Here is a 26,400-nt window from a genome sequence, read left to right on the forward strand (position 1 = left end):
TTTCTCACTTTAAGTTACCTTTTGCCTTTGGCACAGGTCATTACTGAAGAAGTTTCAGGAAAGCCTACTCATTTATTAACAAATAAATAAATGAATGAATGAAATGAATGAATCATTCAGCTAATGAGCTGAAGTCTCACACAGTAAAGGAAAGCAAATGTAATTTACTTTATAGACTCAGACTAAACCCAAGGTTATTCTGTCCCCATTATGTTTTTTTAAATTAACCGCCCAATGGTAATTCAGTTATATGTGAGTGCTATATATTTCATCTTATCTGCATTTAAATATTGCTAATCTTTATATACTGTTGTCATTTTAACACCTCTGTTTTGTTTGTATCTTTCATCTATAGTCTAAGGATGTTTTTTTCAGTGCAGTTATATTTTCTACAATCTCTTTTTATACTGTTAATATAAAAAATGTGTTTTTGCACAGCTTCTGTATACTGTATTCCTCAAGCTGTAATGTATTGCATTTCTGTCACGTTGTTTTTAGGCTCAGGATATGACTGAAAAGGGTCTATGGACTATTTCTCTACTTCGACAATTAGCAAAACCTCTACACAAATGTTTCAGAAAACTTAACCTAGGGACATAAAATTATATTGTTTCCAAAGAGGAAAACACTTTTATGGTAGGAACAATACATTTGAAGTAACTCTTTACTTTTAATAGTTTACTTTGCATTTCAAATCACTGCAAAGACTACTTCTTAATGGATGCATTTAAAACAATGTAAACCTTCTACACTGCATTTTAAGTCATAATAAACTTGAGCTGAAACAGTCTCACAGTGCTATAATGCAACTGTCTTTACCGACTTCTGAAATGCCTGTATAGTTTTTATCCATTCTCTGAGCGTGTTTCTCCATAGTTTCCAGATATATTATAAAAGACGACTAAAGCTGTTAATTTTCTCTGTTTGCCACAAATCATGACAATATTGATTGTGAAGTGCTTATCACTGAACAAAAATCTACACTTCTACTGTCAACATTGTTGCTGTTTCAAGACTCTGTATACTTTTAGCGTCAATGAAGTTTTTTTGGCAGTCTGGAACTCATTTATAAATGAGCCCATGAGAAAACAAGATACTTGTCTTAAAAGAGAAAATACAATTTAAAGGGATGATTTCTCATTGTTTCCCCACTGTGAATAAAACAGCAGTAAGAATAAGAATTGTTAATACTAATTTTTCTACTGTGCTTGTGCAACTGAGTACAATGTAATAATTGGAGAAAAGATATTTAGTAATTTAATACTTTTTGCCTAAGACCATTTCAATCATTTCACTAAGATTAAAGGCAGAATCATGTTTGCAATGGAAGGCATGATTTAAATTGACGGACTAATATATGTTGTGATATCCTATCATTATCAGCCCCCTTTTTCCCCATTTTCTACATGGGATTGGGGTGTTGTGTTAACTGTCACCATCTCTCTCAATTCATTGCTATGCTCCTGCCTTCTTCGGCACTCATGCCTGACCGTCACAAACCTTCTCTTACACAATCCATCCACTTCTTTGCTGGATGCCATCATTTCTTACCTTCTTCCTGTTTGCCCCAAATGTTCTCTACCAGATTGTCTTCTGCTTTTCTGCACATGTGCCCCAACCACCATAATCTCTTCTATTTGATCTTTTTTGCAATTGTAGCTACTTTGGCTTCTGCTCTTATGTCCTCATTTCTTCATCTGTCCCACACTGTGCATCCCATCACCTCAAGGTTCCTCATCTGCTCTGCCTCTATTACCCAGGTTTTTGTACCATACAGTAGTACTGGTTGTACCACTGTTTTGTACACCTTACTTTTCAGTTTCTTTGGTATTCCTCTGTCATACAATAGACCTGACACTCTATGCCAGTTGATGGCAGCCCCTCTGATTCTAGCTTTGACCTCTTCATTCAGACTTCTCTTCTCCTCAACTACCCCTCCCAGATTACTTAAAGCTATTAACCTCTTCCACTATCTTCCCTTCTATTTCAATTCTCAGCTTCTTCTGATTTCCCCAATTTGTTGTCATTACTACTGTCTTATCTGTACTTAGTTTCATCCCATGTGCCTTCACCTTTTAATTCCATTCCCCTACCCTTTGCTGGAGTTCTTGCAAAGTCTCTGCCTATAATGCCATATCGTCTGCATACAGCAGTTCTGTTGATCTGTCCCCTTCAACCTGCATGCTAAAGTAGTCCATCACCAGCTTTCTTGGCACCTTGTCATATGCTTTCTCCACGTCTATGCATGCCCAGTTGGACTCTTTCCTCTTCTCTAGCTTTTTCTCTACTATCTGTCTCACTGTAGACATCGGGTCAGTTGTGCTGCATCGTGATCTAAATCTGAACTGCTCATCTCACATCTTACATTCTACTACTCTGTGCATCCATTTATCAGTCACCCTCTCCATAACTTTCATGGAGTCTGACAGGAGTTTGATGCCTCTGTACTGTCTACAGTTGTGGATGTTCCCTTTGTTCTTGTGCAGTGGCATGAGTGTGCTTATTCTCCAGTCATCTGGGATATGACATTCTGTTCACACTGCTATGAGTACCCTCAGGAAGCATTTCTCCTTTATCTCATCCAGCATCTGCTGTGACCTCATCTGAGTCTGCTGCTTTCCCTGACTTCATATTTCTTAGTGCTATTCTTACTTCTTCTATGATGGGCTCCTCTTCTCTCATCATAGGCTGTGTCTGGGGTAGTACAGCTTATGTGTTTTTTTTGTCATTTACAAGTTGGTGGAAGAACTTCTTCCATCAGCCTTTGATGTCCTGGTGACTGGTGAGCAGGTTGTTGCTGGCATCCCTTATAAAGGGTGTCTGACTATCTTCTTTGTCTTTCTGTTTTTGTCTTGAAACCTGATATAGTTTCTTTGTGCTGTCTACTGAGTCACTTTCCAAAAGTTGGTAGAGTGCCTCCAATGCCCTATTCTTTGCTATTGCAACTGCTTTCATAGCTAAGACTAATGCTTCCAATGCCTTATTATTTGCTATTAAAACTGCTTTCATAGTTCTTTGTTAGGCAACTAGTATTCCTTCCTAGAATGGATTGTCTTTTTTTATTTCCCACTTTTTCCTGCACTCCTTCTTTCTTTTGATGACTTTCTGGACTTCTGCACTCCATCACCAGCTTTCCTTATGTACCTTATTTACATCCCTGGTGCGGTCACAAATCTGTTCTGTAGTACTCACACATGCTGTTTTGAGGTGCTGCCTTTCTTCTTCAACTTTTATCTACTTCCTATTCTTCTTGGGGTGCTAGATCTCTGAGTAATTCATTGAACTGTTGTAGTTTCTCTCCAGTCAACTTCCAGGTCTTCAGCCTGGTCTCTGTTGAGCTGATTGTGGTAGCCAGAGCTTTATGCTGTGGGCCAATTGTTTCACTGGGAATAACTTTACAATCACTGATTCTACCCCAGTTCCCTTTCCTTACTCGGAGGAAGTCTACCTGAATTGCTCTTGGCCACTTTTGTATGTGATCTTGTGTGACTGTTTCTCTTTCTGAACCATCAAGTCATTTGTCAGACAGAAGTTTACAATGGCCTCTTCTTCTTCTTTATACCTGTTTCTCCACCCATATGGACCTAGGCAGTCCTCGTATCCTGTTCTGTCTTTCACAATATGTGCATTCAAGTCATCCAGTATCAACACCAATTCATGTTTTCTTTCTTTATCTAGTAGGTCCTGCCACTACTGTATAAATGCAATCTTTTTCCTCTCTATCACAATTCTGCTGTGGTGAACAGACTGAGATTATTAATACTGCCATATCATTAGGCTGGCGTTTGATTGCCATGAGTCTGTCATTGATTCAGATGACATCTCTCACTGCCTTCTGAAGCTTCTCTATCACCACAATTCCAACACCATTTCTAACCTGTCCTCCAACTGAGGAGTAGACTCTGGATCCCAAGTCAAGTCACTTTACTGCACCACACTTCCATCTTGTCTTCTGGATGCATAGAATCTCCAGCCTCCTCCACACCATTGTGTCATCTACTTCCATGTTCCATCCTGTTAGTGAAACAATACTGACTGTATTAATTCTTAGTTCATGTTTGACAGGTTGATTGGTTTTATGTCCAGCTTTCACTCAACAGAGCTATCCCAGGTAACCCAGGCTGGGCAACTGGATACCAGCTGGCCAGCAGAGTATTGACCCAGGGCTGCTAGGCTTTATTGCGGGCACACACTGGGCAATAGTGGTGCATGCACCCCTCCCACCATTAGCATGGGTCCCTGGCATATGTCGGAGTAGTTCAGATCCTCAACCCACTTATCAGTGGTAACTATTAATGCACATTCGGCAAAATTGGTCAACATGACTGAATCACCAGAGCCATATTTTACACCATGGAGTGACTAACCCTGCCACAACATGCAGTCTGTGATCTGTGTTCTCCTGTTTTGAGGATACTGCACACATATTAGATGCCCAAAGTGGTTGGTCTATACAACTCTTCCCCAGTAGGGCACCATGTAGAGTCTCTGCTGCTGCCCACAGCTCCATTCTTTGATGAGTTTGAAATGGAAATCTTCAGCACGCTTTTCAGAGGTGGCAGGAATCCACAGACACACAGGGAGAGCTTGCAAACTCCAAACAGGCATTGGCCAGAGGTCAGGATTGAACCCTATATCTTGTGGACAGAAGGTGAAGACTTTAACCATCATGCGAACTTGTCTCTTTGTTGTGGTATTTGGCATCCCTGTATGTGCTCCAGAGCCAGTTGATGTTCTACCTGATGCAACTGGTCATATCTGTATTTCTTTTCAGAACTTAACAAATTGATAGGCATTGTGGGATCACTGTGTGTATGGTAACTGCAACACTCTGTTTCTAGGAAGTTGCTCCTTTCCTTACTGTTCTGCTATGGTGGTGTTAGGAGATTTAAAACTAGGCTTGCTGCCTCCAAAAACACTAATATATTTGTGGGTGTTGTTAGATCAAGTACATTTTTGCACAGTTTGGGGCAGTTTCATTTTCAAATGACTGTCTTATGGCTACTCATAATGGTAGCATAGTAATTATTTGCAGAACTTACCTGTACTCTCACATAGGATAGATTTAATGCAGAGGAAATTAATAATACGTTTCATCCATTTCCTGTGGCAATTAGACAGTTATACACATATGCATATATCTACATGTAAACATGCAGAGAAACAAACAATGATCAGTAATGCACATGCACACAAATCAGTTAGTTTGACTGTGATATGCCCCATACAGAGCTGCTGCTGATACTTCAGTACACCAACAATACTCTAGCCAGTTCCATGGGCATCAATGAGTGGTATCCCAATGTCAATGGCACAGCAGGTAACATACTTGCCTTTTATGCAGAAAGCTGTGGGTTCTATTCCTATCCCAGGAAGATGGATTGCATAAACTGCAGTGTGGCATAAGGGAGGTGCCGCCAACTGAAGAGAAATTAAACCAAGGCCCCATCTGCCTGAATTGATGGTAGATCAAGTAGATGTAAAAGATCTTGCAGCACCTATTGAAAAGAGTTGGGGTCCTTTATTTATAAACAAGCAAAAAAACAACTTCTCTAATTTACAACATATTTATATATTTACAAATGTACAAATATATAGATATACAAATATATTTACAAATATTCATAATTCTCCTTACAATCATATTAAATTTTTGTACATGTTAGACTCCCATTGCTTTTTCCATAATTGCCATCACATTTTATGTAATATTGTTGCTAAAATCCATTTAGCATTGAAAATAATTTCATGTATTTTTTCATTCAATGTAACCCATATGAGATAAAATAACTTTTTATCTGTTCTTTTAGCCTGTTCTTTACTTCTGTTCTTATAATAGTCATATTTAATCAAATGCATGTTTAGTTTCTCCACTTCTTTTATATCTTCAAAAAAAATTTTTACGTATTTTTTTCTCATAACGTTTTTACTCATTTACATTTCAAAAACACATGTTCTGTAGTGTCTTCTTCTTGACAATGAAAATATATCAATTTTATTTTTAAATGGCACATTTCCTTTTACAGGTAATTTATCTATTACCAATCTCTAAAAAAAAAAAAAAAAAGACATTCTATTTTCTTATTACACTATTTGCTTCTTTTTATAACTTTCATTTTTTCATCTGTTGTGTTTTCCCATGATTTGCACAGAAATGTTTTATCATTTCATTCTTATACCATACTTTTCTTTCTTTTTTTATAACATCAGTTTTTCTTTTTCTTTTTTTATAACAGCAGTTTTTTTTATTTTCCACAAAATATTTTTTCTTGTAACATTTTATTTCTTCATTTATATACTCTTTTTCTCTTTTATGCTTTTTTACCATAACCAAAAAATTATTATGCATATATTTATAAAATTTTATTACTAATCATCATCTTTTTCATTTATCCATTTTAACACTTTGTACAAATTTAATGAAGCAGCATATACCACTTTGTTAATTAACCTTAAACCTCCTTACCTTTTATTTACATACAAAGCTCTTCTTTTTACTGAGTTTAATCTATAATACTATATAAATGACAACACCTATCTGCAATAATTCCTTTTCAAATACTGTTGTCAACATAAATACATTTGCTATATATTCTGCTTTTCTCATCAGGACAGAATTTATCAGATAAACCTTTTTTATCCATGTTAATTTATATGTTCTCCAGAAAAGACAGGTTTCTTTTATTTTTTCTGTTGTTTTTCACATTGAATTATACTTACATCTTTTTCACAAATGTTATACCTAACACAGAGATTTCATGCATTTTAAAATATATACCCCCTATCTTTACATCACCTAAATCTTTACTTTTCTTTTTAGTAGAAGCTATCCCTATCACTTCTAGACACTTGTTTGGGGAAATTATTACTTTTTTAGCCAAATTTTGTTTTTGGCAATTATTATAATGTCATCTACATATGTTAACTGGACTGGAATTCATAGCCCTTCAGGTGCTATATACCCTTGCCTCCTTTATTTTATAATTTATTTCACATACTATCACATTCATAACCAATACAAAGAGTATACAGCTCACTGGGCATCCATCTTACACCACTCTTCATATGCACCTCTTGGCTTAACCATACATTTACAAGTAGTTTTACTTTCTAATTACTATACATGGACATATATGATTTCCTAACTTTCTCACTTATACTATATTTTTTCATTACTACCCATAAGATGACATATCCAGTTGTATCAAATGACTTATTAAGGTCTCCTATCATGATTTTTGCTTCTTATTTTCTGTTCATATCATCATCCACAATTTCTCTATCTTTAATAATTCTTGACAACCCTTCCTTTGTATAGTAATATATATATATATATATATATATATATACTATTTTCAATAATGTTTTCCATTTTAGTTTAAAATTTATTTTGTATTATTTTCATAAAGATCTTATAATCATTACTATTCAGTAGTATTGATCTACAGTTTGTCTTTTTTCATCCTTCTTCCATATGAATTCAGTATTCTACTACATAATTGTTTATACATAAACCCTTAATTTAACCATTCATTCAAAATTTTTAAAACATATTTTTCCCAGTCTCTTAATTTTTTATACATTTCATACCCCAGTTCATCTGGTCATGAAGCATGTTCTATAGGTTGCTTACTTAGTATGTTAAGTTTAAAGCGATAGATTTTAAAACAATACCAATATTTCATTTTAACCATCAATTCAATTTTTTGACCAATGTGATCAAGTGTTGCATAGCGGAATTTATGCTATATTACATAATAAATAAATCAATTCAAATAAGTAAACGTATAATTTGTGAATTATGAGTTATATATTTAAATTTAATTTTTATGGTTCTTTGACTTTTATCATTGTGGAAAGGTTATGAATTTTATTTTTGATCTATCATTACCCAGTTGGAATTTATGAAGTAAAATGGAGAATGAACTGTAAGATGTTTAATGTATATATGTATACTATATTTAAATTATGTAAACAGGTTACTTCCATAATGTTGAGTTTTAAATTGATTTTGTAGCCATTGCCTTTTAAACAAGTAATGAGTGTTGAATTGGATTAATTAATCAATTAAGAAGATGTATAAATTAGTAGGAATGGAAGATGAGTTTACTCTGAAGAAGTTTGCCATTAGTAGCAGACGAAAAGCGCTTAAGAATTAAACTCTATTTTGGATTATTCATTCGTGGCACTCCATTTATTGCTTTGGTTGCTGTCTGGTTTGATTTAAGAACAATACTGACGTGTTCGAGCATTTGTGGATTATTCTGAGGCTTGCTTATTTGTTTTTCACAGTTGGTGCTTTTAATTTCTATGGTATGTCATCTGGTCATGCAGCCAAGTCTATATTTTACTTATAATATTTTATCTAGCATTATACAAAGAACTCTCCTTTTTCAGTTCCTTATTCTTTTTTCTCTAAACATTTTTACTTTCCATGCCTTTTCACTACCTTAATGTTTTTCTTTAAACATTTCTTGTACATATTGTACTACACTATTCATAATAATTTCCTGAGTTCTTTACATTTTTCCTTTTACAATTTTATTTCTCTTATCTTCCTTTACTAATCTGCTTAACTAACTTGATACCTCTTCTCTTTTTCCTTGTAAAGAACGTTTGCTTAAATAACAATTCTTGTACTTTTTCTTGTTTTCTTTCATATAACTATTTTCTTTGTCAAAGTACTTTCTATCATTATGTTCTAAATCTTTGAATGCAGTTATATGTTGTTTTATATTTTTCATTATCTGCTTTTCTCACATTATATTGACCCTGTAAACATATATTTTTTAATAGTTTTCATTAAATAGCATCTACCATTCAGACCATTTTTTATAAAATGTTCTCATAATAATATGATTTTTTTCCATAACTGAATTACTAATTAATTTCGTTCTTCATGCCATACTTTTTCATTTATCCTTTTTATTCCTTTGCCTATTTTTATATATTCTTTGTTTTGCTTTACCTCTAACCATATTGTAAGACTGTCAGAAAATCCTGTTTTAATTACCTCCCCTTCTCCTATAACTAAACCTTCTGATACTAATAAATGATCTATTTCAGTTCTATACATACCCATTTTGTAAAGTCTGTAAATTATGTCCCAAAATTTAAATTTACCACATCTTATAACATTTACCATTTTTCCTATATCATTTTCTTTCTTTTTATTCTTGCCGCTTAAATCACAATTATGGTCTCCTGTTATTATAATATTCACTGTATTGTCTAAAATCTGATGAAATAAGGTTCTCCTTTCTTTGCAATTAGTATAAGCATATAATATTATAAGTATAAGTATATTTCCATTTTAAAATTTAAAATGGTTATTCTTCCCATTTTTGCTAAAGTTACATCTCATAGCTTTAATGTATTTCTAAAAAATATGACTACTCCAGAACATCTATCATTTCCCAAATTCTAGATTATCTTCCCTTCCCATAGTTTCTTTGTTTGTAATCTTTCTTCCCTTGTTAAAAGTCTTGTGTCTTCTAATATAATTGCATCTATATCATATGCATTACACCACTCCAAAATCCCTATTTTTCTTACTATAATCAATACTATTTACATTTACAGAAAGCAATCTACGATTTTCATTTTCACTTTTCTTAGGTTCACAGTTAATGACTAGGCTAGCTGCCTTAATGTGCCTTCCCAAAGGTGAGAATGAAACACTATACCTTGTGTTTATTAGCCAAACACCTTAACAATTATAGCAGCCTCCAACCACTATCTGTATGCATTATTTGTCATCCATGTCTTTTCTTTTTCTTATTTGTACTTGTTCCTTTAAATTATCCTTTTCTGTCTTTTAGCCTTTTACCAATAGTATTATTTTTGGCCTTTACTATCTCCCAATTTATGTCTTGTTCATCCCGTATTTCATATTCTTCTATTTCCTCTTAATTATTTTTCATCTTATTTTTCTTCTATTTCTACTACGTATAAAATGTATTCTCTTTGTTCATTTTCTTTTCTTTCTCTTTCATTGCTTTCATTTTTACAAACTGTGTCTACTGTAATGAGAAGATCATTCTATGTTGTGTAACTTATAAAGAAATGTATGGCATTAGGTCCAAGCAAAGCATTATTCTACTGTATTCAGCATTCATCAGACCTATCATTGAGTATAATGCCCCCTTTGGTATATACCTAACCAGACATATTCAACAACTGGAACATGCACAGAGGCTCCTCTCTATAAATATTACAAGGCATAAATAACATGTCCTCTGCAGACTGCCTCAAGGTCCTATCCCTGTATTCTGTGTCCTACAAGCTGTTTTGGGGAGATCTATGCCTGGCATACAAAGCATTGTCATACCCCAGTCTGATGGACCTCCTCTCCTGCTTAGCCACAAAAACAAATAGCACAGGACTGACATATTCTAAAGACTTAAACCTTAACTGTGATATAAATAGAACCTGCTGGAGAGACAAGTATGTATCCCAAAGACTACCCCTTCTCTGGAACAGACCCCCTATCCATGTGAAGCAGAGTTCTTCCCTAACCCATTTCAAGTCTAACTTGGACAATTGGATGGGGAACAGGAAATGTGTCCCTGGTTTTGCACCTGGACACAGGCAGCCTATAAGTGGTTCATCTCCCAGGTTCCTGCATGCACTTATCAAGGGTATCTCCTTGTTGGAGATTCGGGATGCATGGCTAGCTTTAAAAAGACCCTGTTGTTGTTAGCCTAGTAAACACCTATGAACCTATAACTCATCCATAAGTGTCCAGCTTTGTTACATGTATAACATTTTTATTCACATTCTTTTACATCATGTCCAATTCCCCACAAATATAACATTTTCTTTTATCACAGTTACTTATTGCTTTCCTTATTTTTCACAAAAAGCATGTTTTGAGGTGTCCCCAGTATTTTACTCGATCCCTATTCCCCTCCACATTTATCATGCATGGTATATATATATATATATATATATATATATATATATATATATATATGTGTGTGTATGTGTATATATATATATATATATATATATATATATATATATATATATATATATATATATATACTTGTTTTCTCTTTCTATGTTTAACACAATATTGCAATCCCATGTACCAGTCTTTAAACTCCTTTTATCATAAACTTTTACAGTATCCAGTACTTCTTTACATAAGGTTTTCAAATGTTTCAAAGTCTCTCTTTCCACTTCGGTCTGAAATTTTTTTGTTTCCCTGTTAAATGCTTTTATCACATAAATATTCCATGGTTTACAGTCTTTCTTTTTATCATATTCTTCAAGAGAATTTTCCATAGAAAAAAACAGTCTCAAATATATTGTTAAAAAATGTTTCTTTGTTAATAGGGATACATGCTCTTGCCTCATGTACTTTACACCAGTATTTAAATTGTCCCACACTTCATACCTGCCCATTTCTTTGTCTTTACTTTGAATCCTTACCACATACTTTCTGTTTTTTTTTTTTCATTTTCTTCCACCTTTTTCCTTTCTGGCACTTCCCTTTTGCCATCTTTAACTTTTTCTGCATATGTTTTCTTTTCTATCACACCATTATTCTTCAGGATTGTCTCTGTATTCACCTTTTGTATTTTCTCCATAATGTCCACCAATGAAACATCTGCTTCATTTTCTAGATCACTCTACATCACCATTTCTTTAGTCATTTTGGAACCCTCCCAAATGGTCATTGTCTGGTCATGACATTGGCTTTCCCTTTAATTTCACTCACTACTCCATTATCTTATTCTGTCTCCATCTGCCCCCTTCCCCCCTATTTCCCTGGGCCAACTCTGCACCTGGAATGGAAACATGAAATGCTCATGCAAAATGGGTCCAACTCACAACAATGACAAGTAACGGAAGTTCCACAATTCCCCAGCCAAATTTCCTCTAAAAGAACAAAGACTATTTGGGTCTATCCTGAAAAGAGCTTACAAGTCTAGTCAGACTAACCTGGTCATAAGAATAAATAAATTAAAAGAAAATAATCATTTATTACAACAGTACAACAAACCTGGACCCATCATATGGCAGGACACTGTATTTTTGTGATATTAACCCAGAATGGGAATTATAAAAGAATGTAAATGAGCACTAGTAGCTAGAACTGAGTTGTCAGTGGAACACAGTACAGTAACTTTCTACATATGCACACTGTTTGTTCAGGTCCACACTACATACAGATAACTCCAGACTTTTTCCATATTTTCCAATGTTGTTGAGACTGCACTGGTTACATATCTTTTCTTATTTCACATATGAAATCCTCATCCTGGTTTGGTTAGCCCTTCTCAACTTGGGTAGCCCTTACATTAGGGATCTTCTAACTGGAACTGGCCTGATCACATTCTTCATTCATTCACCCATGGACTACTTATAGTTCCCAGGGTTTTGAAAACTCTTACTGGATTGATGAGGACAATCTCGATGCATGATAGTTTTAATCATTTGCTAAAAGCTTCCCTTTCAAACCATGTATGTGAAGTTTAACTTTATCTATATTCTTTTTTCTTTCTTTATAAGTTTATATCAGTTTGTATTAATTTTAATTTATCTTTCTTTGAAATAGTTCTTAAATACAGGCATTTAAATCATTTTAAACTAAACTTTAACTGTTATGTGGAATAATGCACAGCTGTGTATGCAAGCAATATAATAGGCTAGAGTGCTTCAGTAAAGATAGCCTTGGGGGTTTTCTACAACAATTAGTGTGTCTATCAATTTATTTTTCTTTGTTACATGCCACATAATTATCAACTTTTAGTTCTCTTTTTCTGTTATATATTACTGAAGGAAAATACTTAGAAAGATTTAGTAGAAAACAAAAACACATGAGTAAGCAGATTCACAAGAAAACTGGTTATTTATCCCATACAACAACATTTACAAAACATCAGTTTACTGATGGAATTACACCAAATACAATTTCTCCCCTGGTCTTTTAAACACCATGTTCTTGAAAACATGATAATAATTGCTAATGGTACAACACTTTCAACTGAGAGCTCTCTGTGGTGCACCTTGGGAGAGCAGATGAACAATATAGGACTCTTGGTACACAGCATAAACATGTGCAGTCCCTGATTTAATAAAAAAGCAACATGCTCACTTGTTAAAACTCATTAACAAACAAATGAAGGAAAATAAGATTTCTAGCTATACCAAATCAAATTTTTCTTGGACACTTGGCTTCAAATTACATTTATAGAGCAATACTTGCTTTCATTATTTCAGCTTCTTTTTTAGTGCACTCAGGCCAGTATCTGCCAAGAATCAGGCTTGAACACTGCTGCATGCATGTGTTTATGACAATAAAACAGAATATTACATGCATGAGGAATGCACAAATTCTTTCATTTGTACATAAACTGATGTTTAGCATCAAGCAAGATACACAAGAAAAAGCAGCCATGAAGGCAATTCATTCATGTTTTAAAGTAGCAAGGTATTACTGCCACAGAAGTAATCTTTATGTACATATTTGTATATTCAGCACCTTGCCTGTAATTCTGCTCTCTATCTCTCTCTCTCTCTCCCTACTACCATAGTGAGACAATCTCTAACACAGTAAGCTTAAAGCATTACCAAATACTTGTTTTTAATGTAATTACTGTGATAATTCTATTTACAGAAGCACTACATCTAGTCTTTCTGTAACATACCAATGTATGCTTTAATAGTTCAGTTTCCATGTCACTTGCATATCAGATATGACAGTGATTACATGTTTGTGCATCTTTTCACATAATTCAAACATGTTCAGACAGTATTAATCTGTGAAATGAGTAAAAGATAAACCATTCAATACATGAATTGATTTAGGAGTTGTACTACTGTTACAGCAGCAAACTTGGGAATCATTTTATCCCTGACATCAACTGGCTTTTTACTACATTTATTTGTTTACTTGCATTCATATTATGTATTGAACTGCAGAGATGGGTTGCTCTGACAGTCTTTTTAAGCCATGACCTACACTAATAGCACAGATAGACCATACACAGAAGTCTCAATAAATTATATAGAAATGTTGATGATAAATAAAGCACTAAAGCTGAAGTTTTTAACAAATGACTGAGGCCTTGTAAAAGCCAAACTATTGCTGCTTTAAAAAAATTGTCTCACATACTCGGTGATTTGAAATTTATTCTTAATAATTCAATTTCCTATGAAAATTGCAGCCTTAGTGACTGGTAAGCTCCTTCTCCAGTTCAGTCAGTTATAACTGGAGTCTGCTTTATGTTCTGTTTGAAACACAGGACTGAGAAACCAGCTGTCTCAAGGGCAAGAGATGCTGCTTAAAGCATCTGGGTACCATAATAAAATGTGAATTACATGCCAGGCCCCGATAAATAAGAAATGCAGGTATAACAAAGCTGGCTGCTTGTTTGCCAACTAACTCACAGAGTTTGATACCTTGAGCCCTTCATCCTCAACAAGATGAACTCAGGAAGTCTTTCACAGAATTGCCAGATACTGTGCCCTAATTTAACAACTTATCTGTACTCCAACTTTCTTTGTCAGCATTCAGCACACACACGTACCTAGCAGATCATGTATTCTTGCTTTCCATCTTTGATTCACATGTAGAAAGAAGTGTCTATGTATACTGCAAGCCAGCCAATTGCTAGAAGCCAAAACATAATGTGTCAACATCTCCTCTAACAGTATTTTAGTGTCTTCATTATTTTTATTTTTATATTGTTACATATGCAACATAGCAAATATTTTGGCAGATCTAGGATACAGAAAATGATAATGTGAGAGAAAGAATAACAAAGGGATAAATGTGCTGAGACACAGAGAGAGAGAGAGAGAGAGAGAGAGAGAGAGAGAGAGAGAGGAAAGGGAATCCAACTGCATAAGGTAGAAAATTTCAGAGTTGCTCTACCGGCATGTCCAAAACAGTGAGAGGAGCAAAAATCCCAACATGGCTACTAAGGGTGCTGTGAGCACTGATATATTATAACAGTTGATCCTGAGAAAAGCATATATATATATATATATATATATATATATATATATAGCACAGATGATTCTGACGGAGGTTTTGATCAGACTCATGAGTGATGCAGAAAAGATGAATTTCTTGAAATCCATTTTGAGAAATCATAATAATTGTTTAGGACTGGAAATATAGTCATGGTGTTTTGTAACACTTGGGGAGCTTTAGAGGCCCATATCTGAAATTACCTATAAAATTGTTTGATGTTTTGAGATGCTGAATAGCTTTTAAATATGGTTGAATAGTATTAAGAAACTTCTGACGGCTTTCTATATGTTAGCATGACATGTTTTTAGTTTTTAAAGCTGTTAGTTGTTTTCTGATACAGTTCACTAGTGACTGTCATCTGTGTGACAAAACAAGGTTCACTTAGATTTATAACAGTGAGGTTTATAATAATCTTGTAGTGCATATAGAGCTGTGACTATGTTACAAAATTGGAAAAAAGATAAACCTGTAACACACTTCTGTATTTGGAGATTCAACTGTAATAGAACTTTCAGGGAGGTTATAATAATCCCTAAGCATAGTTGCAGTCAGGTCTCACTCAGAGGACATAGGTTCATAGGTTCATAGGTAGGTACTAGGTTATCGGCCCAAGGGCCTACGTAAGCCTAGCTAACAAGGTTCCCTGGCTTATGCCACCCAAGAAAGTTATTTTCCTGTGCCACTGTCGAGCAGAGACACAGAAGTGATCCCCGGGGTATATTTCCTATTTCCGATCCACTCATCAAGATTTTTCTTGAAGAGTGCTAATGAAGAACTTTTCTTGACATAAATGGGTAGCCTGTTCCAGAGTATGGGAAGTCTCTGGGACAGGAATCTATCCCTCCAGCATGTCCTGTTTATTGTGGTGACAAGGTTTAGGTCCCTAGAGCATGTAGCTCATAGTGATTGGGATTTCTTTAGGTGTAGCATGTCCAACAGCTCTGGGTTTGACATAGCTTTATATGTTAGGCAGAGATCACCTCAGAGTAGGTGATATGCTACAGAGTAAAGCTGGAGTTTTTTGAGGCGGTCAGTGTAGGGCATTTGTTTGAGGCCAGTAATCCTATTTGTGAGGTACATCTGTGGCCTTTCCAGCCGCTGCAGATGTCTTGTGAGGTACATTCCAAAAGGGGCATTGTACTCTATAATGGGTCTAATGAGTGTCGATTAGAGGGGAACAATGACCTCTTTTTTCCTGGATGAGAACCCTTTTATGATGAGTTGTGCCACGTAGAAGGACTTCCTGACTACAGTGGCAATGTGATTATCAAAGGAGAGACTACTGTCCACCTGGATCCCAAGGTCTCTTATCACGTATTTGGTGTTAAGTAGATTTCTGCCTATGTGGTAGTTTATGGGTACAGAGTTTTTACCAAAGGGGATGACACTGCACTTTTTGGCATTGAGCTTGAGGCCATGGGTCTGACACCAGGCATCTGTCTCAGCGAGGCCCTTCTTGGGGACTTGACTATGGCTCCTCATTTGCAGTCATCTGTGAACTTCATTAGCCAGAGGCCTTCTGTGTTAGCCTGTACTTCAGAGAAGTAGATACTAAATAGGAGAGATCCCAGGACAGAACCCTGTGGTACTCTACTTGTCACTGCTTTGAGGTCAGATTTGGAGTCTGCAACTTTTACAGTGTGGGTTCTGTCAGTGAGCCAGTTGGCAACCCATCTTGTGACGTAGGGATTTATACCTAGTTTAGTGAGTTTAGCTATAATTCCAGAATGGGGGATGGTGTTGAAAGCCTTGTAGAGGTCAAGATAGGCTGTGTGAACCACCTTACCCTCATCTACGACTTTGGTGACTGCCTCATAGAAGTCATTCAGGTTCAGGAGGCATGATCTGCCTTTCACAAACCCGAACTGGGTGGGATCCAGAGTTTGGAGGTTACCAATGTCTTTGTTTATGAGTTCCATGATGATACGTTCCATGGCCTTGCAGACCAGGCTCGTCAGGCTAATAGTTTGATAGTTCCCGTGATCAGTGGTGGCTCTCCTTTTGTGGAGTGGGATAACTGTTGCTGTGCGCCATTCAGTGGGCATAAAGCCTGATGCGAGGCTATTATTGAACATGGTGCTTAAGTGGGGAGCCAGTTTGTTCTGAAGTTCGTGTAAAATGCAGCCTGGGATGTTGTCCAGTCCCATGGATGCTGTGTTTTTGGCTTTAGAGAGTGCAGCTTTTACCTGCATAGTTGTAATTACAGGGACTCTGCATTCTTCCTGTATAGATATGGGCCATTTAGGGGTGAGGGGGGGTGAAGTTAGCACTGAACCTATTTGCCAGGATGTTGGCAATATCAGTTGGTTCTGTAATTTTCGTGCCTTTGTGCTCTAACTCAGAGCAGATCTGGGTGTTGCCATCGAGATTCTTGACATAGCTATAGAATGCTTTGTGGTTGTCCCTGTCATTCCTTCATTCTGAAATGTCCATGAATATTTTGCCTCATATTGTGTCTGTGGAACTTTGCAGGCACAAGTCTTTCTCTTCTGTAACTGGTAGTACTTGGTTTAGATAAAAATGCATGCACTACAGTGTTACAATCAGGTCTCACTTATCCTATCTAATTATTGAATGTTCTCAACACAGATGCCAAGATTCATCTCAGTGAATATCTTGGCACCCATGTCTCAAAGTCTCAAACGTATAATAATCAGAGATCATAATCCTCTTAGTACTGCATAGAAAACCACAATTATGCTACAGAACTGGGAAAAAGGTAGGTTTATAAGAACTTTTCTGACAACAAGCTTTTACTTAGTACTTATAAGTGTTGGTAAGCTCTAGTCTTCCATTAGAGCAGTAGCAGAGGTCAGAATGACCACAGAAACGAGAGTGTCATGAACTGCAAGGTAGCCCTTTATGCTTCCTGCTGTGGTTCTCTTGCAGCTGCTCACTTCCTGGGGTTCAGAGACATGCTAACCATAGTCATACTAAGGCTGTCACAGAAAGCGCAAGTTATGAGACATGGCCCAAAGGTAATTATTAATTAATTAGTAGGACTGTCACCGCTCAAGCTGATTTTAATTAAGAAATCTACTCACAAAAACAGCAACCTTAGAGATGAGAAATCTATTTCCTGCATTTGTGGCTAGAATGTCCTGAAGAGAAGTGCATGGCAAGTAGCATGAGTGAACCTAAGCTTCAGCACAAGTGCTATATAGTAATGCTATGATAACATCTGGAAGCCACAGTAAATGCCCTCCTGCAAAGTTTATATCTACTTTTTTTTACTTTGATTGAGGAGGAAATGGGCATATGATAATATGAACGGAGATAAAGCAAGATGAACATACACAAAGACAAAAGGGGAAGTAAGAGTAGGAGTGGGGAAGGAAAGAAAGCATATATCTTTTAAATGACAGGCAGCCATTTTCTTTTTTCAGAGAAAGGTTGATGAGGAAGGATGTAAGGATAAGACAAGGAAAGGAAAGAAGATAGAGGGTAGGAAACAAAGGACACAAATATAAAACACAGAAGAAGACCAACAGAAGGAGTGCTAGTATGGGAGAGGGCAGCTGACAGTGGAATTACAGGCATACACACAGAGCGAGGACATTGATGATGGAGAGGACTGAACAACAAACAGTGGAGGGTGGTGACATGCAAGGAGTGGAAGCACAATAATGGGGATAGGGTGGGCATTCTACTCCTATTGCCAAGCTGCTTGGTATAGATCCAGAGACAGAGAGATCAATCACCACCCTGAACACATTCCCCACTAGGCCCCACCTGAGGTGGTGGTGATGGAAAAGTCAGGAAAGTGATACTGCTCTTTAGTTGCATGAGGACTCTGTCCAGATGGTCAGTATGAGCTTCCAGCCAATGGTCCACCAACTCCCCTACATCCTCTGTCAACCTCCACTAAATAACAAACTGTGAACTGCTGGTGTTGCCACCAGAAAGAAAATAGAACTCCCCTAAAGTGGGCAACCATCAAAAATTACTGGTGACCTCACCAGTCTTCTGCTCACTGCACCCAATGGGTAGGCAGGCCTGGAGGCAGATGGAGTGCTGACAGGAGAAGGCCAGGCTGATTGTAGGGTGTGGACTTGGGCTACGCCACTGGCACGCCCATATCAGACAACACAGGAAGTGTTAACATAAACGGTTAGAGAAAAAAAACAGCAAACATCAAATACAATGATAAGAATAAAAAAAAATCATAACAGTATTAGTTCTGTTCCATATGTATACTGAGAAATATCAAATGTTGTACTACACAGGTACTAAGTATGCTACTGTGGCACCTCAGATAATCTTCCAAAGTGCATTATCACCAACTCCCTTTTGTAGGATGTATGGGTAAGTGTTCATTGCACTGCCTGCATTGCCTACATTTGATAAGGGTGTATGGATGCTACAGTGGTGGAATTGGAATGTTGGATGGAATATGTCATTTGTGTTGCTGTGTGGTAGTGTTCCTGAGAATATATCACAGTTAAAATGTTCAGAGAAATGTCATCTGGACTTCCACAGTAGCAACATCTATGCAACCCTACATTGCTGTGAGGGCAGTGCCATACCACAGGCAGAGAAGCAACCATGTCCAGAATAAAAAGCTCTTAGCACGTGCTTTGCAAAGACTGTAAGGTAATTTGTTATACACCTGACCACATAACCCAGGGTTATGCCAGATGTAGATAAGAACAACAGGACTATACAGTGGAGTGAGAATGGGCAATATGCAACCAAAGGACCCCCATAACCCAACATGGCCCCCAGCCCAACCCTCCCTTTATGAGCGCCCACTCCATACCCTTCCCCTATTACCTATTACAGCCCTACTAGGTGCTCCCAAAACCTTTATACACACACACTCTACACACTTGACCATTAGGAATAGATTCAGTTCTCTGCAATCTCTCCAAGCTGAAAAATAATAAGAAATACAGCAGTCATTAATTATGTGTCCAGTATGGTCACAATATATATAAGGGAAGTAGTAGGGCAGTAATAAGTACTGTATGCTTACAATACATAGTGAGGGCCTTTATCTGACCTTGTCTTCTCATTAGCATAAAAGGTCAAGATGGTATCTACTCAGGTCCCTGAAGTGGTTCTAGCACTGCTCAGCAGAACAGTGAATACCAGTGGCATCATACATCATCTTGGCAAGACTGCACCAGCCATTCACTTTATACTGGGGGACTCACATGAGAGCCCTCAGTCAGGTAATCACAGTGGCCAATATGTAGCAAGTAAAGAAAGATTTTGCTTTCTTTAGAGGACCACCTGAGGGCCCTGTTGACATCAGTGGTCTTGGAAGCCATGGCCATTCACCAAGTCAGAATTCTAGAGAACTGTGGTAGTCCTCTCATGTGATGCACAACATCTGGCAGATAATGTGACAAGTCATGGTGTCACCATTGTGGAGCATGTAAATTCATGTTTTGCATGACGATAGTATGGGTTACAGCCTAAACAATGGCATGGAGAGTTTGTAAGCATTACAGTGTCTATATATGTTAACACATTTGTTATTTACTGCCTCTACAGACTATAAAACTGCAACATATTCCCCTTCATCCCACAGTGGACAGTGACTTACTCACACAACCTCAATGTGCCTATCAGGAACTGGTGCAGTTTCAACAAGCTGAACAAACATCTTAGAGCAGCACTGATTAAGTGCAAGGTGAATTAAATGCACAACTCAGGAACACTCATTTGAATGAAGCTCATTGCCATAAGCACTCTGCTAGAAGCTTCAAGAATGTGTGATGAAAGTAGCTGCACCTGCTATGGACCTAACTGCAATATGGATGATTACCGCAGAGCAAATTGTGCAGCATGGAGTTAACTGATCTACATGGATTACTACAAGAAAACTGGTCTTACAGACAGGTAAGTGAATGAGGAATATATGTAAATTAGATAGGGGTACCCTCAGTCACTAAAATACTCAGAACACTCCAAAGACTGAGGATTCAAAGCGGTTTGAATACTCGGTCTTTGGAGTGTTCCGAATGAGGAATATATTTACTCTATTGTGCTGATATGTTACTGATGTACATGTGTGGTGTTTCTTAATACCCATGACAGTAAGAAATTGTATATTTAATTAGGTTGCTGGTTGTGACACTGGTTCCAGTGGGAAGGTGATGATATAAAATCGGGTGGGGCTGCTGCCATGCCAGGGTACATCAAAGGTAACTGGTGTTGTGGGGTAAGTTCCACATAAGTTATGAGGGCTATGTGGCTCCACTGAATGTTGACATGAAAGTATTAGGAGGTATTCTGCCGGATGATTACAACCACAGTTCCGACAATACTGCTCGGATGAAGTGCATGTGGCATTTACATACATTAGGTGAACATTATACTGTGGGAGTGCTGTACTTGCTTCTTACCAGTAAATTGGGATTATTGAGGAAGTTGCATCAAGTCTAGTACTTTGGGTTGTGTTTATTGGGGATGGGGGAAACAAGTACCACAGATCAAAGGATGCACAGAGTGAACAGTTAAGCAATAGCCATCCAGGCTGGTACAGTATCCAGGTTGTGTCCATACATACTCAAAAAGTTGCCCCACCACCCCTATGTACTGCAGATAGTGGGTAAGAGTCAGCTTTAATGTTAAGCAGTTGAGGATGAGAAGCTTAAAGCTCCTTAGAGTCATCTTGGTTTTAGACTATGGACCCCATGGGTTCTTCAACAATCACACCTGACTGTCCTCAGTGAGGAATCAGTTTAGGGGATCTGCACTTCATTTCCTGTGTGACACTGTCTCTGCTTTTCTACTTCTGTGCCACAATGTTATATGAGAGGCCTGTGCTACTTCCTTCGATGTGGGGGTTGGGTGGGAGTGGGGCTGTCCTATATATATATATATATATATATATATATATATATATATATATATATATATATATATATATATTCAAATAGGGGAATGTCTGCTTACAGTCTGAAGCAATTGCATTAACATCTTGTGGGATGTCCTGGACCATGACATACTTTGGCCATTTATGTTTTCATGGTGTTCCATGTACACATAAAAGCAGTGTGCCTTGGAGGAGTCAGGTATTTCCTAAACACCCATACAAAAAAACTCCTTGGTCTTTAGGTGCCACTATGGTGAAAAGACACACCCCCTGAAATTCCTGTCTAAGAAAAGCTTTTAGACTGAGTACGTTTCACATTTTGTGCTGAATACTAAAGGATATATGCATGCCTCATATTCCTGTTGAGGTAGTTTTGATGCATGGAAAGTTTTTCTCAAAATGTCTGCTGACTGGTTTTACAATAAAATGCACATGATTCAAAACTTCTGTTAGATTAATACTTTTGGAGTACTAAAGCTGAAAAAATAATATGGAGGTGAGAGCATATTTTGACATTAGGTGAATGTTATGTTTAAGAACGACTACAGAGTGGTACAGAGTTTAGCACTGTTGCCTCACAGATCTTGTTCTCCAATTCACGTCAACAGTAAGATACCTTCTATGTGGACCTTGCATGCTCTTTTTTTGTCCTTATGAAATTTTATTGGTGTTGCTGGTTTGCTCCCACATCGTTTATAGGTGATCTGGCAATTATTATAAACTACCCATAGCTCTGTGTGTTTGTGAGTATGGTGTGCGACTGACATCTCATCCATATATGGTTCTGTGCCTTGCACTGATTGCTTTCAGGGAGATGTTAAGTTCTTCACCCATGAACAGAACAGAATAGAACAGAATGGCTATTGGAAAGTCACAGAATGAATGAGTTAGAAAATACTGTCTTACAGAAAAAGTGACAAACTTTCAAACTATATAACAGAAGCAGTGCTGGAGTTAAGCTTAAAAGATTTTAAGGTGTCTAAGGCAACTGGAAGAAGACATTGGAATGAGAAAATGGAAGGGCAACTATTCAGTTACTAGCTGTGAGACTTAGCTGAATGCGATTAATTTATTATATGTCCAAAGAATAAAAGCAGGCAGAGGCAAGGCTCCAGTTTCTTCAGCTGATTTATTACAAGACACACAAGCGCTTTCACCACAAGGCTTCTTCAGGTGTATAAAAAGCAGCACTCAACACACCCATTCTTATACTAAGCATTAGCTAGTCACATGATTAAAAAGAGAAAACTCTTAAAGGCACAAAGAACAATTGTATTCAGCCCACAGTAAAATGCATAGTAAAATATATAAAAACTTCATTGCAAAAACCACATTTCATAAAAGCAATATTACAAAAAATACATATTACAAATACATGTAAATCACATAAATGTAACAGATTCTACCTACGTAATGGTCTGTTTTTCAGGATGGGTCTCAATGGTACATGGTCATTAAGACCATGTCCTGTGTTAGCTCTTAATCTCACAATCCATTTAGCCTCCAGGCTCTCAGTTTGAACTCTTAGCTAAACACATTAAAGAAACGAATGATCAACACACCTTTACATTTATGGTATTAGGTAAATGTTATAAGAACTTGAGGGGTGGTGACACCAGAGTTCAAACTGAGAACCTGGAGGCTAAATGGATTGTGAGATTAAGAGCTAACACAGGACATGGTCTTAATGACCATGTACCATTGAGACCCATCCTGAAAAATAGACCATTACGTAGGTAGAATCTGTTACATTTATGTGGTTTACGTGTATTTGTAATATGTATTTTTTGTAATATTGCTTTTATGAAATGTGGTTTTTGCAATGAAGTTTTTATATATTTTACTATGCATTTTAATGTGGGCTGAATACAATTGTTCTTTGTGCCTTTAAGAGTTTTCTCTTTTTAATCATGTGACTAGCTAATGCTTAGTATAAGAATGGGTGTGTTGAGTGCTGCTTTTTATACACCTGAAGCCTTGTGGTGAAAGCGCTTGTGTGTCTTGTAATAAATCAGCTGAAGAAACTGGAGCCTTGCCTCTGCCTGCTTTTATTCTTTGGATTTGTTTTGTGCTTTTGCAGAGGTACCTGGTTACTGTTGGAAGTATATTTTGCTTTGCTTATTTTTAGTTCTACATTTTCCAACAGATCCAGGGAGATGGCCACAGGAATGCCTACAGGAACAGAGAGCATTGAATTGGAGTATAATCCTGTTTCAAAAATTACATGGACTGAACTCAATGTCAATCAATTTATATTTAAGGTGAGTGAGAAAGCTAATCCATTACTGAATGATGAACTTGTTCTAGATGGAGATGAATGCATGAATATAGACATTGTGGCACTGAAAAGTGAATTATTCTTGTTAGAAAAAGACTTGCTCAAACTAAAAGAACACAGTTTGAGAAATTTCATCTCCAAACTTGTATTGCTGAAGGCATTGTGCCTCGGGGTTTGAGAATTCTTAAAATGCCCGCTCAAGCGGACTGTGACCCTTTACTATTAAGAGAATGGCAGAAATTAAATCTACAGACCAGTGCTGGTTACTTAAAACTATTGTCTGACTTTGCTGAAAAAGAAGAAACAAAATTACTACTTCAGATCAAGAACAAATATCTTGATCTGTGTAAAAAATATGACCCTGCTTCGATTGTGAAGCCAATAAATGATATGCTTGAGAATGCTCATGTCTATTCTCGCAAGTTAATACAAATCAAGTTAAAAAAGTTATATAGAGACAGACTAGATTTTCATGAGGCCACGTCTTTATGTGGCCGAGAGTGTCTAACAAGAATAACAGGGCCAATACTCAAACCCCTGTAGTTGAGTCAACTAATCAAGGAAGCATCATTGAGGTTCCTGCTAATCTGACAGCAGCCACAACAACTTCCATTAATCGAGAGCCTGAAGACATCCAGGAAATGGATGAGGGGAGGGCTCAGATAACTAGCAACTTAGGTGGCATCACACCGACGACTGAGACAACAGTGGTAAGAAGGAAAACTATCACAACCACAGCACAAGTTCATCAAGAAGCGACTGGTGAAGCTTTGAATAGATGCGATCTAGATGATGGCATCCATACTTCTTTTTTAGAAAGCCTACGACCTCCAGGTCTGACTTTCCCTCTTCCAACCAGGAACAGGTCTGTAAGCCAAGGAAGAGGAGGCTTGAACCATGGACAACAGAGAGGGAGAAGTATGACCAGAAACAAAAGGAAGCACCCAGAAGGAACGGTGAGTCCATACAGGATAAAGAAAGCCTTCATGAACAGCAAAAATTAATAGTTAATTTATCAATTATACTCTATCTAGATATGAATGTAATGTGTTGGAAAAAGGACTTTCTTTTATCGCGACTGCTGACTCTGACATTACTGAAATTGTATTTGACATCAAGTTATTTACACGCAATTTAATGTTGAAAATTATGTATGCTAACAATGGTGAAAATGGGGAATTTATGTTTAAAAAACCGATCTCTTTTTTACCCAAGTTAAATCCTTTGGTTTCTGCATTTGAACAGTTATGTTTAGATGATGTTTATAGAGTGTTTCATGAACAAAAATTACACCCTAGTAGCAGCAGACAGTGCAATTTATCCATGGATGAATTTACAGCATTAAATAATTTACAAACGAATCCATGTATCATGATATGCCCTGCAGACAAGGGAGGACAGATTGTAATTTTGAATAGGGAAGACTATGACAGGAGAATGCTTGTTTTATTAGCTGATGACACATTTTATAAAGTTATTACTTTATCACAAGTTAATAGAATGGTTGAATATGTGCACAACAAGTTAAGGGAAATAGCCAGGATGGGTCTCATTGATGAAAATTTATTAAAATACTTCCTTATATTTAACCCCACTACCCCAGTGATTCAAGGATTACCCAAGGTTCACAAAAACAGGGAAAATCCTCCTATGAGGCCCATTGTAGCTGGAAGCAACTGGTGCACTGAGTCCATTTATATTTTTGTGGAGAAATTCCTTAGGAATTTGATTAAACGGTCAGACTATATCTTGAAGGACACTGAACATTTTGTGAGAAACTTATACAGATTTGCATGTGAAAGAGAGCAACAAGCCTGTAAACAACAAATGCTGTTAGTTACCCTTGATGTGGTGTCACTTTTCACTGTTATTCCAAATGATTTTGGGATTAATAGTGTAACTCAGTTAATGCTTGAAACCAGGGAGTATGATAGAGATATGGTGGACCTAATACGGTTACTACTAGGTCTGGTACTGGAGAATAATGTGTTCATGTTCAGGGACAAGGTCTACTGGCAATGCAATGGGGTAGCCATGGGAACATCATGTGCTAACAGTTATGCGAATGCTGTAATATCCAAATGGGAACAAGATAATTTGGTTGTGGGTGACTTTAAAGATGACATATTATTTTTTCGCAGGTTTGTAGATGACCTCTTCCTTCTATGGGGGGGTCTATAGAACAGCTAATGATGTTTGTAGACTATATTAATGCTTCAACACATTTTCTTAAATTCACCATGAACTGTTCATATACTGAAGTTAGCTTTCTAGATGTCTCTATTATACAAGAACTTAATGGTGCAC

The sequence above is a fragment of the Protopterus annectens genome, chromosome 5.part0 (genome assembly GCF_019279795.1).
Source record: "Protopterus annectens isolate FY-2018-M chromosome 5.part0, PAN1.0, whole genome shotgun sequence".
Classification (NCBI taxonomy): domain Eukaryota; kingdom Metazoa; phylum Chordata; order Ceratodontiformes; family Protopteridae; genus Protopterus; species Protopterus annectens.